Raw genomic sequence first — 15265 nt, forward strand, 5'->3', positions numbered from 1 at the left:
CTATTGGGACCCAGCGCACAATGTTTTCCATTTCTCTGATTTTGAACTCACTCCGACTTTGGAAGAAATGGCCGGATACATCGGGAATACTGAACTTCCATTGAGGGAAAAATACTTGGTCGCCCCGAGAGTCGTCACGGTACATCGGTTCCTGGATTCATTGAAAATACCTAGAACAGTCCACAACCCGGATCTAGCAGCCGGATTCTGTACTTCATGCTTCATATATGATAGGTACGGTCACGAGGGGGATTCAATAATCCAATCAACAAACTGTGCAGCAAAGGAGTTCGTCAGAAGTGGGACGAGCACAGACGGGTAGCGTTCATGATAATATTCCTGGGCCTTCTGGTATTTCCAAGGAAAGATGGAAACATTGATTTGAAGATATCTGGGGTCGTCAGCACTTTACTCACGCAAAGTGACAGTACTCTCGCGCCTATGGTGGTATCCGACATCTTTCGAGCTCTCACAGCTTGTAAAGCTGGGGGAAATTTCTTCGAAGGTTGTAACTTGCTCCTACAGATATGGATGACCGAGCACCTCTGCCATCATTCCGAGATTTTGAGCCATGGTTCCCCGGAAAAGACCCGCATAGAAGAATCTTACACGAGAACCAAAGAGATCATTTTGCCCAAAGGAGTCCTGGCATGGACCTCGTTATTTCAAGCTCTTACTGCCAGCCAAATACAATGGACGTTGGGATGGTTGCCCGTTGATGAGATCCTATATATGTCGGCGGCTAAAACTCATTTCTTACTGATGGGGCTTAAGAGCATTCAACCTTACACACCCTGCCGAGTTTTGAGACAATTCGGAAGATGCCAGACAATACCTCATGAGGAAGATCTTAGCACTCAAGCAGTTGAGATAAGTCCTAACGGATAATTCCCAGAAGCGAAGATTCGCCAAATCTGGAGTGAGTGTCAATATTTGAAATCAGATACTTGCGTGCGGGATCGAGCCAAAGGAGAGACGGCGCCAGGTTACCTTGCATGGTATAGAAGGGAATTTGAGCATAAAAGGTCGGCTAAGAGACCCCACATCCGGGATTTCACTGAATCATCGCAAAGACAGTGGGATTGGTTAGCAAAGGAAAGAGGCTATTGCGCCGAAATCAGCAGGTTAAAGCAACAAGTGGAAAGCTTGAAATATGAACACAACGTGCAAGTTGCTGCCGATCTGGGAGAGCGGAACAGGTTAATTCAAGAAAATGAAATGCTCAGAGCCCAGATCAAATAGATAAGGGTGGATGCGAATAAACAGCCAAGGCGTCGATCAGACGAACACCTGATAAAAAGGCTAAAAAATGAAATCAGGGAATGGCGAGATGGTTTGGAGAAATCTGAAAACATCATAGCAGAGCTCAGGGCACAGTGGGATACAAGAGCAGATAAGCATCGCCAATACCTGAATCAATTGGAAGGCGACCACGAGAAGACTGTTGTTGAAATGAAGAGAGAGCTGGCTACACTCAAAATCAAAGCAGCTAATCAGGCTAAGGATTTCCAAATTGAGAGCAGATACTGGTACGACTCAATAGCCCAGATAAAGTTGGAAGTACGGCGACTGAAGCATCAGCATATACAGGATGCTCAAGTATTCAAGATATGTAGCGATCAGATAAAACGCCTACTCATAGAGAAAAAGCAAACCAGAGATAGGATCAAGGCCATTGCCCATGCCATCACCAGACGATGTCTACGATGTGAGAACATGTCCAGCGTTACCGTCCTCTCGGCAGTAATGGGTTATGTCAAGCAGACTATGCATGAGCTGGAGCAACTTGAGAGGGATCTCACGCCTAGGACCGCGGTGAGGCCGAACGATGCCCCGCGGACACCAATTTTCAAAACCATAATGCACTCATAGGTCAAATCTGTATCTTAGCATCTTCTGCTCGTTTTTTCCATCAGGGTGATTTTTAGTCTATTTTGAATCTAGGTTTATTTTCAAAGTTCGCTTTTTCTTTTGCAAAATGTAGTTTGTAATAGAACATTTCAACAATAAAGAGTTTGTTTCTTTTACGATCATCTGTGTTTTTCGAACTACGTAATGATCTGATTCACGTAGGCACCGTGATACGTAGGCAATCCTCATCGGATCCGGTCGCATTTCCTTTACTGCAAAAATAAAATAAAAAAAAAAAAACTAATAAAAAATGCCGGAATGACGCATGCTCTCGTAGCAAACATGTAGTAATCCACTTAACTGTATAGGTGCATCATGTCCAACGTGAGATTAACTATCTGTTATTTGCTACAAATTAACCGTGCGTTTGTCATTAAGCATTTCCAGGGTTTTTGAAAGGACGGTTGGTTTGGTGAAAGTCTGGCCTCGCACTCATATTTCACGAGGTCAAGGAGAAGTGTTCAACTACCTGTTGTTAGGGCCAGAAGCAGTACTCACACTTACTTCACCAGGTCAAAAGGGAGTGTGGAAATGTCTTCAGAAATGTCCATTGCAAACGATCCCTGTTTCTGAGGAGAGCTCAATCTCAGCCGTCCTCACACCTGAATCCGCAACTGCGGAGGAAAATAGAATCCTACGGCTCCGCATGTTGGAAATGCTGGACGACTGGAACAATGGGAAAGAGCCGCCAAGTGTCGTCCCCGGATTCCCTGAATTATTCTCCAGGTCAAGTGGGACTTCTAATGTCCCCATAAATTATCCTGCTACCCCATTCGGGTACCCAGCCACCTCAGCCTTCTCCGCTGGATCGCCTTCTGAGCCTCATCCCCGAATGTCGGCCACTGATGCAAGCATGAACATCTTTACTGCATCGCCTTGCCCGGTTACGGCACAACCTACCACATACAAGCCAAGCTTTGACTCATCCTCTTTTACATTCCAAGCACCATCGTTCTCAATGGAACCAACCAGGTTCGCTACCAACACTAATCCTCTACCGCCTCAGTGCGAGCTTGCACCCGGGCAGGATCAGAACCCCAGAATTGCAGAACAAAATGAGATTGCCAAGAGAATGAGAAGCCTTGAACAAAGTTTGAAGAATATGCAAGGATTGAGCGGACAAAAGAGCGTCTCTTACGCCGACCTGTGCATGTTCCCTCACGTGCACCTGCCAACGGGTTTCAATACCCCCAAAGTTTGAGAAATACGATGGGCACGGTGACCCCATTGCACATCTTAAGAAATACTGCAACCAATTGCGGGGAGCCGGCGGAAAAGAAGAACTGCTAATGGCATATTTTGGGGAAAGTCTAGTAGGGATAGCTTCGGAATGGTATATGGATCAGGAAATGTCCCGATGGCATATATGGGATGATCTCGCCAGAGATTTTGTAAAACAATTCCAGTATAACATCGACATTGCGCCAGACCGAAACTCTCTGTCGAATTTGAAGAAGAAACCTTCTGAAAGCTTTAGAGAGTATGCTATTAAGTGGCGTGAACAGGCGTCGAGAGTGAAGCCTCCCATGGATGAAGTGGAAATGGTCACTACCTTTCTCCAGGCTCAAGAGTCTGACTATTTCCAAAACATGATGTCAGCTATGGGTAAGCCATTCGCGGAAGCGATCAAGATTGGAGAGATGGTGGAAAATGGCTTGAAAACGGGTAGAATTCTGAGTCAAGCAGCCATAAGGGCGACCTCCCAGGCCGTCCAAAGCGGGTCCGGAGGAACGACGAGGGGGAAGAAGAAGGAAGAAACGACTATGGCAGCCTCTGAAGCAAGGGAGTATCGTCATCCCAGGCCCCATTTTCCGGAAAGAGCCCCACAACACTACTACCCTCACTCAAATTTGGCATATGCTCATCAACCTTATATGGTCATGAATGCCCAACCTTATAACCATCCACCACAACAAGCCAACCGAGGCCCAGCTCCACCTCCCAGAAATCAGCCTCCTTACCGCAACCACTATAACCCACAACCCCCGCAGAATAACTTCCGCCCCCAGGAGCCACCTCGACGGCGGACTTTCACGCCCATCGGTGAACAATACTCTACTTTGTTCCCTAAGCTAGTCCAGTTGGGTTTCTTGCAACCAATCCCCCAAACGAGGCAAAACCCAACATCGCCTTCTTACAAAGCCGGAGTCAGATGCGCCTATCATTCAGGGGCCGAGGGACATGATACAAACGACTGCTGGTCATTGAAAAGAGTGGTCGAAAATTTGATAGAGCAGGGGAAAATAGTGCTAAGGGACGAAGAGATCCCGAATGTGACTAACAATCCATTGCCCGCTCACAATAATGGGCCGCTGATCGGCATGATTTGTGAAGACAAAGAGTTCGACCCTGCCTTGAAAGCCATAATTGCCATTGTCGACACGGGGAGGAGGCCTGAAATAGACCAGAAATCAGAAAGGGGGGAGGAGGCCAAGGCTGCAGAAAAAGCAAGCCTGAAAAGAAGGTAGAGAAGAAAGTGGTATCTGTGAAAAATGAAGTTCTTTACATACCACGAGGTCAAGCTGAGAAGACGCAGAACTTCGGAATCAAAAAGACAAAATCTATGTGCGTGCCGAAAGGGGCCTATGTGGTCCGGGGGACGATTCAACCACCTCGGCTGAATGAGCCAGTGGTTATCGGACGCGTGCCACAAAAGCCAATGACCAACCCGTCCACAGTGCCGTGGAATTATCAAAAGACTTTGGTGATGTACAAAGGTAAAGAGGTCATGGGAGAACTTCCAGAAAATACTTTCATTGGAAGGTATTCAAATACCCAAGAACTGAACAACGCCACACAAAGGCGCTTCCCTCCAAAGAAGCCCGTGAGTGTTGAAGAAGCGGAGGTGTTCTTCCAACAAATGAAAATGCCGGATTACGAAGTGATAGATCAGCTGCGCAAGTACCCTGAGCAAGTATCCATGCTGTCATTATTGATGAGGTCAACCGAGCATCAAAAGATCCTGCTGAAAACCCTGAATGAAGCATATGTACCAGTTGAAACCTCGGTGGAGCAACTAGAGCGGATGACAGAAAGATTCTTCGCCGTCAACCAAATCTCTTTCAGCAAGAATGATTTACCCCCGGAAGGAGCAGCACACAACAAGGCTTTGCATCTAACAGTTAAATGCGAAGACTATTATGTCAAGCGGGTAATGTTGGATGGAGGCTCAGGCGTTGACATTTGCCCGCTCTCCACGCTACAAAGAATGGAAATTGGGACCAGAAGAATCCGACCCAACAATGTCTGCGTAAGAGCTTTCGACGGCATCAAGAGAGATACCATGGGAGAAATAGACCTGTTGTTGGTCATAGGACCAGTCGAATTTCGAGTCACCTTCCAGGTGATCGACATGGACACATCCTACAATTTCCTCCTTGGCAGACCTTGGATCCATGCGGCAGGAGCCGTGCCTTCCACTCTTCACCAGATGGTGAAGTTCGAGTACGAAGACCGAGAGATCGTGGTCCATGGGGAAGATGAGCATGCCATTTATCGGGACCCATCCATCCCGTACCTTGAACCGAGAGAAGGAAGCGAACATACGGTCTATCAAGCTTTTGAGATTGTACTGGCAGAGCAGCACGAAGAGGGAATACCCTGCCCCCAGCCTTTCTTGTCTAACGCCTCGGTTATGGTAGCCAAAGAGATGATCCGGCACGGATTTAGGCCAGGGAAGGGGCTTGGACGAACCCTTCAGGGAATAACAGAACCCATTACTTTGCCAGTCATCAAGAAACCCTTTGGACTAGGTTTCAAACCTACTCCAGCAGACGAAGAGTGGGCAAAGAAAAGGAAAAATGAGGGTTGGAAGTTACCTCAACCACTGCCGGATTTATATGCAACTTTCATCAGGCCGAGGTACATTGAAGAAGAAGATGATGAGGTCTTCACAGCTGAGGAAATCGAGGAGATATGTGGGGCAATGAGAGAGATGCTCTACGAGGTCCACATGGTTCAACCAGGTGAAGGCACAAGCACTGCTGAGATGTTGTACATGGGGTCGAACGCCCAACTCCAAAACTGGGAGACTACGCCATTCCCGACTAGACGGAAGTCCGGGTAGACCTGTCCTGCCACCTTTCCTGTGTCACAAGTTATCTCCAGGACATAACTTGAATGTTTTCTTCTTTTTGTTGTTTTGAGTTCTTAGTTGTAAACATTGTTGTCTTCCAACTTTCCAAAGAAAATATAAAAAAAATCATCATTGCTTTCCTATTCTTTCTTTTGTTCTGATTTTTATTATTTTTCCTTTTATCTTCCTTTTCAGTCCTAATAATGTGGCTTTAAATATGACATGCTTGCAGACTTCACGCCCAGATCACAATGAGTTATTTAACTGCGAATTAATGAACCCAGAACCAGAATATGATGCGGAAGAGGCTTTTAGGGAGATAAACCGAGAGTTGGAATATTTCGAGAATAAACCTAAGCCAAATCTGAATGACACTGAACCGGTAAATTTAGGAACCCCGGAAGAAATCCGGGAGACCAAGATAAGCATTCACACGGACAAGAAAACGCGAGAGGCGATAATTCAACTTCTTCTTGAATTCAAAGACGTGTTTGCTTGGTCATATGATGACATGCCGGGACTAGGTGTTGATCTAGTGGTTCATAAATTGCCGATTCATCCTGATTGTCCTCCAGTTCAACAAAAGCAACGAAAGTTCAAAACTGAGGTCAGTGACAAGATTAAAGAGGAGATCACCAAACAACTGAAAACGGGAGTGATTCGGGTAGTCCAATATACAACATGGTTGGCGAATGTGGTTCCAGTACCAAAAAAGGACGGGAAAACTCGGGTATGTGTAGATTACCGAGATCTGAACAGAGCAAGTCCTAAAGATAACTTCCCGCTGCCCAACATCCACATCCTCGTTGACAATTGTGCCAAACACGAGATACAGTCTTTTGTAGATTGTTACGCTGGGTATCATCAGGTACTGATGGATGAAGAAGACGCCGAGAAAACTGCCTTCACCACGCCTTGGGGCACCTACTGCTACCGGGTCATGCCGTTTGGTTTGAAGAATGCGGGGGCTACTTACATGAGGGCCATGACTGCCATTTTCCATGACATGATGCATCAGGAAATAGAGGTGTATGTGGATGACGTGATAGTCAAGTCCAGGACGCAGGATAATCACATCCAAGACTTGAGGAAATTCTTCGAGAGATTAAGGAAGTATGACTTGAAGCTAAACCCAGCCAAATGCGCTTTCGGAGTTCCGTCGGGCAAACTTCTGGGCTTCATCGTAAGCAGGAGAGGAATCGAGCTAGATCCAACTAAGATAAAATCCATCAGAGATCTACCTCCTCCGAGAACAAAGAAAGACGTGATGAGTCTTTTGGGCAGGTTGAACTACATCAGTCGGTTTATTGCCCAGCTGACAAGCACGTGTGAGCCCATATTCAAGCTGTTAAGGAAAGATGCGGCGATTAAATGGACAACTGAGTGTCAAGAAGCCTTTGATAAAGTCAAAGAATACCTTTCGAATCCCCCGGTCTTGGTCCCTCCAGAACCGGGAAGGCCACTTTTCTTGTATCTAACAGTCTTGGAGAACTCTTTCGGCTGCGTCCTCGGGCAACACGACATAACCGGAAAGAAGGAGCAAGCAATTTACTACTTGAGCAAGAAATTCACCGGCTACGAGGCCAAATACACTCTGCTGGAAAGGACATGCTGCGCTCTCACATGGGTTGCTCAAAAGCTGAGACATTATCTCCAAGCCCACACTACATTCCTCATAAGCAGGTTGGATCCTTTGAAGTATATATTTCAGAAACCAATGCCTACTGGGAGACTGGCTAAATGGCAAATCTTGCTTACGGAATTCGACATAGTTTATGTCACTCGCACGGCAATGAAAGCCCAGGCGTTAGCAGATCATTTGGCCGAAAACCCGGTCGATGAGGAATACCAGCCATTGGATACCTACTTTCCAGATGAAGAAGTAAACACCGTAGAAGTGATCTCGGAGGAAGCTCACGTTTGGAAGATGTTCTTTGACGGAGCCGTGAACGCCAAGGGTGTGGGGATTGGGGCAATTTTGATCTCGCCTTCCGGTCAGCATTATCCCGCCACAGCTAGACTGCGTTTCTTTTGCACAAATAATACAGCTGAGTATGAAGCCTGCATTATGGGCATGCATATGGCAATCGATCAGGATGTCGAAGACTTACTGATTATGGGAGATTCTGACCTGATCATCCGGCAAGCTCAAGGCGAATGGGAAACTCGGGATGTCAAACTTATCCCATACCGACAACATGTGGAGGACCTCAGCAAGCGCTTTACATCAATAGAATTCAGGTACATTCCGAGGTGTCACAATGAACTGGCAGATGCACTTGCTACTTTGGCTTCAATGCTACCCTACCCGGGCAACGCCCACGTCGATCCTTTGGAAATCCAAATCAAGGAAAGACACGGTTACTGCAGTGTAATCGAGGCGGGATCAAATACGCAGCCTTGGTACCATGACATCAAGAGGTTCCTGAAGACGCAAGAATACCCCGAGCACGCTACTGGAGATCAAAAGAGGACCATTAGGCGACATGCAAGTGGTTTCTTTTTGAGCGGTGAATTGTTATATAAGAGGACCCCGGACCTCAATCTCCTAAGATGTGTCGATATCGAGGAAGCGAGAAAGATCATGCACGAAGTACACGCAGGTGTGTGCGGACCTCACATGAACGGGTATGTCTTAGCGAAGAAAATCCTTAGAGCAGGTTACTACTGGATGACCATGGAAAAGGATTGCTTTAGCTTCGTTCGGAAATGTCATCGGTGTCAGGTGCACGGTGATTTGATTCATGCACCTCCCACGGAACTGCATCCCATGTCCGCACCTTGGCCATTTGTCGCTTGGGGCATGGACGTCATTGGACCAATTGAACCAAAGGCTTCGAATGGACACAGGTTTATACTGGTTGCCATCGATTACTTCACAAAATGGGTAGAAGCTGTCACTCTCAAGTCGGTCACTAAGAAAGCTGTGGTGGATTTTGTACACTCAAATCTTATCTGTCGCTTCGGTATTCCTGCGACTATCATTACAGATAATGCAGCAAACTTGAACAGTCACTTGATGGGAGATGTATGCGAGCAATTCAAGATAACGCATAGGAATTCCACTCCTTATCGGCCAAAAGCCAATGGTGCTGTGGAAGCGGCAAACAAAAACATCAAGAAGATTTTGAGGAAAACGATCCAAAGTTCCCGACAGTGGCATGAGCAGTTACCTTTTGCATTATTGGGGTACCACACTACGGTACGCACATCGGTGGGAGCGACTCCTTATCTTTTGGTTTATGGGACTGAGGCTGTAATACCGGCAGAGGTAGAAATTCCTTCGCTTCGAATCATTGTCGAAGCAGAAATCGAAGACAGCGAGTGGGTCAAGGCTCGACTGGAGCAATTGACGTTGATTGATGAAAAGCGAATGGCCGCAGTTTGTCACGGACAGTTATACCAACGAAGGATGGCCCGTGCTTACAACAAGAAAGTCCGACCCCAGAATTTCGAAGTAGGTCAGCTGGTACTAAGGCGTATTCTGCCGCATCGTGAAGAAGTAAAAGGAAAGTTTGCCCCAAATTGGAAAGGCCCATACATCGTAAGGAAGATATTGCCGAGAGAAGCCTTGTATTTAGGTGATATCGAAGGAAATGACCCCGACACAACGGTAAATGCAGATGCAGTCAAGAGATACTACGTCTAGATCATACTCCCGTGATCCTGACACATTTGAAAATGGCGAAGGTTTTATCCCCCACTACTCCCAAACACTACCCAATCCTCTCTACAAAAAAAAAAGAAAAAAAAAGAAAAGAAAACAAAACATTGATTGAGGCCTGAACTACGTTTGACTTGATTCCGAAAGGATACGTAGGCAGCCTCTCCCTGAGGTTCAGTCACACCAACAATAAAATCCCATTCACCCTGAAATTGAAACCGGGGCACGTCGAGCAGTTTAGAAGTTAGTATCATCTACCTCTCTTTACCAAGCACAAGCCTTCAAATCAATTACCGAATATGGTGGGGAACCAATAAGCATCACAAATGGAAACCGGCACACTCTGAATTTAGAGAAATAAAATGAGAGAGTCTCGGCGGTGAAAACCTTCGGGCACCACGAGGCGACGGGAGAAGAGAAACCAAAATGAGAGAGCTTGTTTAGTAAAAACTCACAAAGAGTGCTATCAAGCGATGACAGGAAGAGAAATGAGAGAGGTCAGCCAGCGAAAACCCGCAAAGGGCGCTGTTAGCCGAAAAGGAATGACTCCACCCCAAGGAGGTCTCGGCAAAGTTCCACCGGTTTGGAATCACAGATCTGTTCTGGTTCAGGAAAACGCAAGTTCATGGAAGGTCAGACGTCCAGTCCAAAGAGCATGTCATGTCATTTAAAGCCAGCGTTATCTTCCTCAGATAAGTCTTTCTCATCCCAAAAGGGACACTCCTTTCCTGAATTTGTGTTCTCCTTTCTTTGCTTCTCTTCGAATCCCTTTTGTGTTTTAACCCCAAGTTCAGGACACACCGGAAAGGGCAGGTGGCAGGTTTGTTTGCACGGAATCCCGTTTCATGAAGGAAAACGCCTCATTTCGTTGGTACGATTGCCCAAGCCTGATGAATCATGATGTTTGATGGTGTTTAAAGTAAAGAGGAAAGAGAGAAATCTCCCCCAGCAAGTCCGCCTTCGGACGAATCCCCACAGAGTCTCCCTCTGTACAAATCCCCACAGAGTCTCTCCTTGTACAATCTCCCACAGAGTCTCCCCAATATAAAAAAAAAATCCCCGTTGGAATTTCCCCAGCACAGCCCCAGCGAGTCCCTTTGTAAAAATTCCCCAACAAGCTTACCCCAACAAACCCTGGGAAACTCGTTTTGAAACAAAAAACCCAGCATACCCCATTGTACAGAATCCGCACAAAGAATCCACTTTGTAAATATTCCCCCCACAGAGCTTCTTTTTGTACAAATTCCCACAGAACACCTCCAATAAAATCCCCGTTGAGAACCTCCAATCAAAACGGGACAAAAAAGACAAAAAAAAGAGGCCTTACGAGGCAAATCATCGCAGAATCTGGAAATACAAGCCTGAACAGTCTAGAAGGGTTTCGCCATTCGAATCAAATCAATGGCGGAACTTCACAACAGAAATACAGACGCAAGAAAGCAACTGGGAACGGTCAAGGTCACCAAACCGACCGTCATTTCCGAACTAACGAATGATTCTTTGTCTGAAAGGTTGAAACAGGTCTGATCCAAGACAACCGTGCAAGAAGCAGGTGTCACCCAAAGAAGAAGGTACATGGGTACAGGAAGTACTTCGGCAATGATGAATTCACTCGAAAGGTAAGCTTCCACGAAACGCCCTTTTATCTTCTATTAAAACAAGAAAACTCAAAAATAGATCGTGTAGTATTCTCGAGCTTTATCCCCAGCCAGTCAGCATTAGGGTTTTAAAACCCTAAACTGAATTTTCCTTTTAGTCAGCATTAGGGTTTTAAACCCTAAACTGAACTTTTTCCTTTCAGCCAACATTAGGGTTTTAAACCCTAAACTGAGCTTTTCCATGCAATCAGCATTAGGGTTTTAAACCCTAAACTGAATTTTCCTTTCAGCCAGTATTAGGGTTTTAAACCCTAAACTGAGCTTTTCCATGCAGCCAGCATTAGGGTTTTAAACCCTAAACTGAGCTTTTCCTTTTAGTCAGCATTAGGGTTTTAAACCCTAAACTGAACTTTTTCCTTTCAGCCAGCATTAGGGTTTTAAACCCTAAACTGAGCTTTTCCATGCAATCAGCATTAGGGTTTTAAACCCTAAAATGAATTTTCCTTTTAGTCAGCATTAGGGTTTTAAACCCTAAACTGAACTTTTTCCTTTCAGCCAGCATTAGGGTTTTAAACCCTAAACTGAGCTTTTCCATGCAGCCAGCATTAGGGTTTTAAACCCTAAACTGAGCTTTTCCTTTTAGTCAGCATTAGGGTTTTAAACCCTAAACTGAACTTTTTCCTTTCAGCCAGCATTAGGGTTTTAAACCCTAAACTGAGCTTTTCCATGCAATCAGCATTAAGGTTTTAAACCCTAAACTGAGCTTTTCCTTTTAGTCAGCATTAGGGTTTTAAACCCTAAACTGAACTTTTTCCTTTCAGCCAGCATTAGGGTTCTAAACCCTAAACTGAGCTTTTCCATGCAATCAGCATTAGGGTTTTAAACCCTAAACTGAATTTTCCTTTTAGTCAGCATTAGGGTTTTAAACCCTAAACTGAACTTTTTCCTTTCAGCCAGCATTAGGGTTTTAAACCCTAAACTAAGCTTTTCCATGCAATCAGCATTAGGGTTTTAAACCCTAAACTGAATTTTCCTTTTAGTCAGCATTAGGGTTTTAAACCCTAAACTGAACTTTTTCCTTTCAGCCAGCATTAGGGTTTTAAACCCTAAACTGAGCTTTTCCATGCAGCCAGCATTAGGGTTTTAAACTCTAAACTGAGCTTTTCCTTTTAGTCAGCATTAGGGTTTTAAACCCTAAACTGAACTTTTTCCTTTCAGCCAGCATTAGGGTTCTAAGCCCTAAACTGAGCTTTTCCATGCAATCAGCATTAGGGTTTTAAACCCTAAGCTGAATTTTCCTTTTAGTTAGCATTAGGGTTTTAAACCCTAAACTGAACTTTTTCCTTTCAGCCAGCATTAGGGTTTTAAACCCTAAACTGAGCTTTTCCATGCAATCAGCATTAGGGTTTTAATCCCTAAACTGAATTTTTCTTTAGTCAGCATTAGGGTTTTAAACCCTAAACTGAATTCTTCCTTTGTTCGGCGTTAGGGTTTTAAAACCCTAAACTGAACCTTTCCCCAGCTAGTCGGTATTAGGGCTCCAACCCTGAACTGAGCATGCATATCCTCTTTCATCAATTTTATGAACTTCCTGGCGAATAATTAACGAAATTTTCCTAGTGAAACTGGGGCAGAAAATTTCGTTCGTTTGTTTTCTCCCGCAGGTCTAACCTCGAGCCACATGGATCGAAATGACCCACGAGATGAGTCCCAGTTCGGAATCAACGAAGAAAAAGAAGAAAAAGAGAGAAGATGTCTCGAGATATCGGAGTAAACGGAAGGCAAATTGACTCCAACATTTGTTTAAGGTCCTGAACCCTGCCAATCGCGTCTCACTCAGTATCCCAGAGATTAAACAAGTCGCCGCAACTCGCAAGCATCAAGATTCAGATCGGAGTCTACAAGCAGAATCAGCTAAGACCCAAGATCAAGTCGTAAAAGAATCATAGATAGGAATCTTGTAACTAGCAGTTGACATGCATATAAGTAGTTAGTTCAGTTTCCAATTTTCGTTTGGTTGTAATAAGGCGGTCAGTGACGCAGCAGTGACAACAGCAACAGCAGTAGCAGCAAGCATTGCAATCCCATGGTAGTCCCAGCTACCAAAACTTCTCGAACTACATTGACCTGATTCCTGTTTAGCCCAGGATATGTAGGAAATCTTTGAAGCAAGATTCGGTCAGATCTTTCAAAAACATGCTTCATACGGAGTGGTCCATAGGCAAAAATCGCTCATACACGCTCACTTTATCTTTGCACGAAAACTCTTCGTGTTTCCGAACAAAGAGGGGCAGCTGTGAGCACGTGATTTTTGTTTCGCACGACAATCGCTCCAAGAGAAATAAAAAATAATAATAATTGGCCCTGCTGTACAAGTTTGGGATTTTTACCTGGCACTTTGTTGGTTATTTACGATTTTTGCCCATTTTTACTTTATTAAAACAAAATACAAAAAATGTGTGTGTCATGCATAATTCGAACCGTAATCCGGTCGTTAAACAGAAAATCATAAATAGGCATCCTCGTCCGTGATTTTATTTTGGTTTGATTTTACCTGTTTTGAAATATTTTAGTGTGTGTGCAAATAATTGTATTGAGTGTGTATTTAATTTTAATTTGATTTTTTTGCTTAGTTTTGTTTTTAAAATAAATAAGAAAAAGAAATAAAAATAATAAAAGAAAAAAGAAATCTCTCTTCTTCTTCCGGATTGGGCCAATTTATTAAAATTGGCCCAAACAAACAATGCCCAAACCAGGCCTGCCCGGTCCAGTCCAACCTGATACCCAAGGTGTCCAAACGACGCCGTTTTAATCCAGTGTGATCCAGGCCGTTGATCTCAGATTGATCAACGGCCAAGATCACATTTCCCACACCCACGAACAGAACCCGACCCGTTTCCACCCGGACCAACCCAAACCCCCTTTAGTTGAAACGACACTGTTTCCCCTAGGCCTTTAGATCCAAGCCATTGATTTCAGTTGATCCGACGGCCGAGATCAACCCACCTATTCCATATATAAGCCTATAACCTTACCCTGCCCCCCCATCTGATACCCCAGCTCCCGTCTTCAACCTCATCCCCATCAAACCCTAGAGCCGCCCCTGTATCCTCCACCATGAAAATCGGCGGCATGAACGCCGGTGACCTCGCCCTGAACACCATAGAACCCCCTCACCACCCTGAGCATAGACCTGTTGACCGTTTAGTTCGAATCATCCTCTAGGTCCTCGAATCTTCATTTGAAGATTCGAGTCAAAACTCGATCTACACCGTTTAACCCCAGCTTCACACCAGACACTCCCCAGACCCCCCTCGTGACCAAACCATACTTGGTTTGGTCCGAATCTGATCAGGGAAGCATGAATCCCAGATCTGAGTTTTGGAACTTTGTGATTCTTCGTCACTGGTCCGTGTTTTGTTCGAGCCAAAGAAATTAAGGCCTAATGGACCTTAATCGAGGTGTTTCTCATCTGAGAAACACTTCGATTAAAGTCCGTTCAGCCTTAAGAAAGGTCTGTCCAAATCCGAGTTCAAAACTTTTGATTTTTCGAGTTTTAAGGTGAGTTTGCTTTCTTTCCTTTACTTGTTTTAGTCCGTGTGATTTGTTTTAAAAGCTGTTCGTGATTGTTGAAGTCTGTTTTGTTTTGAGTTTCTATTAATTGTGTCCTGTCTACTTTGCCTGAACCCTTGTTGTTTGATTAAGTGTCCTTTTCTACTTGTCCTGATAGTGTGTATGTATGTATTTGTTGAGCAATTAGTTGAATTCCAAATTTGTACTGATTAACTGATTCCTCGAAGCACAATTCTGCTCAGTCAGTGTAATGCGAACCTTGTCGATACTGTTAAATGTTTGATTTTTGGTTACGACTGTATGAGTTATAACTAGTATAGTCGAGTCGACAAATGTCGTCAATTAATTTCAGTAGTTCAAATGTTAACGATTGCACCTGTTGCTTGCTGCAACTTTGTTTGAATCAAAGTAAGGATCAAGTAGGTTCACTTATAGTTGCTATAT

The sequence above is a fragment of the Nicotiana sylvestris genome, chromosome 10 (genome assembly GCF_000393655.2).
Source record: "Nicotiana sylvestris chromosome 10, ASM39365v2, whole genome shotgun sequence".
Taxonomy (NCBI): domain Eukaryota; kingdom Viridiplantae; phylum Streptophyta; class Magnoliopsida; order Solanales; family Solanaceae; genus Nicotiana; species Nicotiana sylvestris.